This window comes from Colobus angolensis, unplaced genomic scaffold (genome assembly GCF_000951035.1).
Source record: "Colobus angolensis palliatus isolate OR3802 unplaced genomic scaffold, Cang.pa_1.0 Scaffold67, whole genome shotgun sequence".
NCBI lineage: Eukaryota > Metazoa > Chordata > Mammalia > Primates > Cercopithecidae > Colobus > Colobus angolensis.
In genome coordinates this window covers 8,237,837-8,243,567 of record NW_012120376.1, presented here as the reverse complement: position 1 = coordinate 8,243,567, position 5,731 = coordinate 8,237,837, and positions in this window count along the sequence as shown.

Below are 5,731 nucleotides of genomic sequence, written 5' to 3'. Positions count from 1 at the left end.
CACCACCACGCCCAGCTAATTTTTGTTATTTTAGTAGATACAGGGTTTCACCATGTTGGCCAGGATGGTCTCAGACTCCTGACGTTGTGATCCGCCCACCTGGGCCTCCCGAAGTGCTGGGATTACAGGCGTGAGCCACCGCGCCTGGCCGTCAGTGCACATTTTTTAAATGCATGCGAGGAAGAAAGGCTACAAGCAGAACACAGAGTGCTAAGTACTTATATTGTTTCCAGCTTTAAGATGTGCAAAATTTCTGAAATTTCTGGTTAAGGTAAGTCAAAAATAAAAATAAGAAGGAGTAGAGTCTGAAAATGGACCAAAACTTGAAGTCTTGTTTGTTTTTCCCAAAAATCTGCCGTTCTGGAGCCCGTTCAAATGGGGTCATATCGCCCCCGTGTGGTAAATCTCTGCACAGGCATGTTCAACAAGGCATCCCCTCTCTCTGAGCTGCCTGGGAGATGGTAAAGGGGGTCTTGAACATCTTCTACTGGTCCAAACACCTCAGTCTGCACAGGAGGACGATGAAGTCGAGAAGAACTCATTTAGTTTACCCAAGATCAATTAGTGAATTAATGAGTGAGCTAAGACCACTAATAATATATGTCATGCATAGGACACAGCACTGTTACATAAATCACCACCTGATACAAAGTTTAAATAATCCCACTCTACTGATGAGGAAACTGGGGTGAGAGAAATGGAGTGCCTTGTCTGAGGTCACACAGCCCTACAACAACAGAGCCAGACCCAAACTTAGTCTAGGCCAGTGGAACTTAGCCTAGGCCAGTGGAACTAGACACTATAAACCCAGCCTCCAAACACAATGCCCACCCCTCCTTTCTCTGTAACATGTCTGCATCTGCATCACAGGAAGAAGATGCCTTGGAGACATCTGATCTTATTCCATCATGTGGCAGAAGAGGAAACAAAGGCAGAGAAGAGTATGGTTTATCCACAGTCACTGAGGGTCAGAGCTGGGGCTTGAATCCATGACTCCAGGATGCTGGTCTCACACTGTCTCTAGGGCTGTTCCACCAGCCCATTTACTGCAAGTCTATATGTGGACGTGTACCTTATGTTGAATGTGTCAAGGTGTGTGTGTGTGTGTACGTGTGTGTGCAGGACAATCCTACCCACAGAAAGAGCAGCCAGGAAAGCCCAGAGTAATCACCACCAGTAAAGGTAGCTTTTCCAATCAGCACCTGTTCCGTCGCAGAGCCATGAAGTCAGAGGTAGGGATCAAAGTTTAGGGGAAGGAAGGGGCCATTGGTGATGTAAGGTACCACAGCTGGGCCCCGGAGAGACTGAGGGTGCTTCCATGGGTGCAAGATCCCAGAGACTTACTTCACCGAAGTCCAGAGTGCAAAGCTCAGAGAGTCACATAGACCACCATGGGACCAGACATTGTACGAATAGGAAGAGTAAGCCACAAGCCTACCTTCCCAAGACAGAAGCCTCTTCCATGCTCCTGCCTCAGCAGCAGAACTCAGTGTCTCTACATGGATCCTGGGGGAGGAACAGGCACATTGAGATAGGGGACAAAGATGGTGCAAGAAGTGGCCCTGGCAGGAGAGTGTCAAGCATGGCCAGAGATAGGGGCAGAATTTCCCTGATGCCCCCATGGCAGGGGCTCCCTAAGTGCCAATGAGCTCAAGCCAGAGCACCTAAGGGCAAGGTGTGAGGTAGCACAGGACAGAGGCCACAGGTCCTGTGAAAATGTATACCCATGCACAAGACAGTTCACTCTCACTCCAAATGGGACGTCCTCCAAATGGAGAAGGAAGGAATAAGGGAAGTCAAGGGAAGGGAAAATGAACTGAAGAATAACATGAACATAAGAGAAGGGAGACTACGACCACAGAGGTCTACAAAGAAAAAACAAAAAGAAAGGGGATCAGAGGCTGTTGGCCAACCCACAAAGTTAGAAGGTGAAACTGACCTCAAGTTGTAGTTGAAGACATTGCAATTAGACCCAAGAAATTAGAATTGTGGTGGTCTCTTCCCTAGAGGTCATGAACACAGATGAGGGAACAGAGCTGCTAGGAGAGGGGGCCCAAAGGTGGGCGGCACTGGGTGGTGTATTCCCACATAAGTCTGGGGAAGCCATTTACCCTGAACCCTGCAACTTCTTGACTCTCCAGGGCAAAATTCTGGGGTAGTGGTGCCATTGTTTATTTATTTGTTTGTTTGTTTGTTTTTTCTTGCAGAAAATGTGTGAGCAAAGATCTTACCTGTGCTAAGAGTTCCTGAGAGAGAGTACTTGAGACAGGGGACTGACCTCTGTAAACCCCTGAGATCCTTTTTACTCTAAAAGTCTAAGCAGTAAACAGTCTACATCCGAACGCAACGTAACGATTAACAAATACTTTCTCCCCACAGCTGCTGGGTAAGTTTTAATTAATTCCCTGGGGTCAGTCAAGTCTCTCTGTTTCCCTGAGGCCTGCTCCCCAGCTCCACAGCACCCAGTGCCTCTGCCACAGTCATTACCTGCTCCAAATGGGACCATCTCCGTGAAGCACAACTGTAATCACAGCCATAATAATTCCACAATTACTTTTGTCCCTCAACAGTTAAAAAAAGAAAAGATTTGCAGCCTAGCAATGAATAGAGCACTTGTGCAATTTCATTGCATCATCTCATTTGGTAGTCACATCAACCCCAGAGATAAACCTAGCAGGTATTCATTAATACTCTGGTTTAGTGATAGGAAATTAAGGAGCCAGGTGACTCCTTAGTCACCGGGCCAAAGTCACTTGGCCAACAAGAGCGGAACTCAGACTTGAAACCTAGAAGCCTAAGCCTCAGTTCCCAGTCCAGGACACTCCCTAATATACCACCCAGTCCTGCCCACCTGAGAGCCCCCTCTCCTAACAGCTCTGTTCCTACATCTGTTATTTGTCCTCTGAAAGCCCAGCTTTTTCCAACACTAAAAGACTGCAGTGTCCGGCACAGCAACCCAAGAACAGCTGATCTCCTCTAGGAACCCTCTACCTCCTCATACCCTGATTCCTCAGCACCCGCCCAGGCTCCTGGAGTGGGAAGTACCCGCTATGGGGAGGTCACTGGTTCCTGCCCACAGACCTCACTATGCCTCTGTCATACCACCCACAACTCTTCCCACCACTCCCATCTCACAGCTAAGGAGAGATTCGCTGCTTATATTTATTTTTTCAGAGTCCTGTTGCACAGCATAAATAGCTTACCAAGACATGTAAAACACCATGAGATGACAGATATTAAAACTAGGAACAAATAAATAAAAAGAAAAAAAAAGACTTTAAAAAAGAAAGACGGGGCCGGGCGCGGTGGCTCAAGCCTGTAATCCCAGCACTTTGGGAGGCCGAGACGGGTGGATCACGAGGTCAGGAGATCGAGACCATCCTGGCTAACACGGTGAAACCCCGTCTCTACTAAAAATACAAAAAACTAGCTGGGCGAGGTGGCGGGCGCCTGTAGTCCCAGCTACTTGGGAGGCTGAGGCAGGAGAATGGTGTGAACCCGGAAGGCGGAGCTTGCAGTGAGCTGAGATCCGGCCACTGCACTCCAGCCCGGGCAACAGAGCAAGACTCCGTCTCAAAAAAAAAAAAAGAAAAAAAAGAAAGACGGAAATAGGGATCTAAAATCGAACCAGGAATGGAACTTAAAAATGTGAAATACAAGACCTGTACCCTTCCTAAGGGTGAGCCACAAGTCTGACTCAAAACTGCTTAGCAGCCAACCCAAAAAGGAAAGTCTGGTCTGTTCTGGAGTTCACAGTGTCCATGAGATAAAACAGACAGATGACACAGGGAAGCACAACTATTCTTGGAACTGAGACCAGACAGAAGTTTCTCCCAAGGACACTCCCAGAGAGATGACAGTGGTTCACAGCCTTACCATTGCCCTGACAGTGAGTTTCCCGGGATGGATTCTAAGAGCCGCCCTCAACACAGGGGAGGCCCTGGTACTGAGGGACCTCTGTGGTTGTGGGAGAGAGAGGATGCACCATGACCCTGCTCTTTCCCGATGAGTTTGATGTGAGGCAGGACTGTTCAACCTTGGTGCTAGTGACATTAAGACCAGATAATTGTTTGTTGTGGGGGCTGTTCTGCGCATTGTAGGATGTTTACAGCATTCCCGGTCTCTGCCCACTAGATGCCAGTAGCGTCCTTCCCTCCAGTTGTGATACCACAGTGTCCCCAGACGTGGCCAAATGTCCCCTAAGGGACAAAATTGCCCCCAGGTGAGAACCAATGATCCAAGACTAGAAATCATTGCTATTTTCCTTTTAACATAGAATGGCAAAGAAGGAATATCTAGTTTTGTTTCTATTTTGTTACAGGTTTATTGAGGTATAATTTGTATACCATAAAATCCACTCATTTAACATACACAATTTAGTGGTTTTTACTATAGGGTTACTATAGGGCACAGGATTATGCAACCATCATTGCACAGGATGATGCAACCATCATCACTGATTTTAGAACACTTTATCAATTCAAAAAGTAGCTCTCTACGCCTTAGCAATCACTCCTCATTCTTCCTTCCCCCCAACCCCCAGCAATCACTACCATATGGTCTCTCTATGGATTTGCCTATTCTGGACATTTTATACAAATAGAGTCATGCAACGTGTGATCTTTTGAGACTGGCTTTTTCACTCAGCTTGATGTTTTCAAGGTTCATCAATGTAGCACGTTTTAATACTTCAATCCATTTATTGACAAATAATATTCCATTGTATGTACATATTATTTCATTTATCCATTCATTGTATAGACATTTGTGTTGTGTAAACTTTGGGACTATTATGCATAATTCTACTACGAATGCACATGTACAAGTCTTTGTGCAGACACATGTTTTCAGCTTTCTTGCATGTATACCTAGGAACTGAATTGTTGGGTCAGATGGTAACTCTATGTTTAGTATTTTGAGGAACTGCTAAACAGTTTTCCAAAATGGCTGCATCACTTTATATTTTCACCAGCAATGAATGAGGGTTCCAATTTCTCCAGCTCTTCATCAACACTTGTTACTGTCTTTATTTTAGCCATCCTAGTGGGAGTGAATTGGTATCTCCTTGTGGTTTTGATTTCCATTTCCCAATGGCTAATGATGCTGAGCATCTTTCATGTCCTTATTGGCCACTTGTATATCTTCTTCAGAGAGGTGTCCGTTCAAATCCTTTTTTCATTTTTTGATTGGGTTATTCAACTCTTTGTTGTTGAGTTATAAGACTGCTTTTTGTATTCTGGATACAAGGCTCTTACTAGATATAATTTACAAATATTTTTTCCTATTCCATGGATTATCTTTTTACTTTGTTGATGGTAGCCTTAGAAGCACAAAAGGTTGTTTGTGGGTTTTGTTTTTTGGTTTTATTGAGACAGAGTCTCATTCTGTCCCCGGGCTGCAGTGCAGTGGTGCAATCTTGGCTCACTCCAACCTCTTGGCCGGGTACAGTGTCTCAAGCCTATAATCCCAGCGCTTTGGGAGGCTGAAGTGGGTGGATCACTTGAGACCAGGAGTTCAAGATCAGCCTGGCCAACATGGCAAAATCCCATCTCTACTAAAAATACAAAAATTAACAGGGCATGATGGTACACACCTGTAGTACCAGCTACTTGGGGGGCTGAGGTGAGAGGATCGCTTGAATACAGGAGGTGGAGGTTGCAATGAGCCAAGATTGCACCACTGCACTCCAGCCTGGGTGATGAAGTGAGGCTGTGTCACAAAAAAAAAAAGA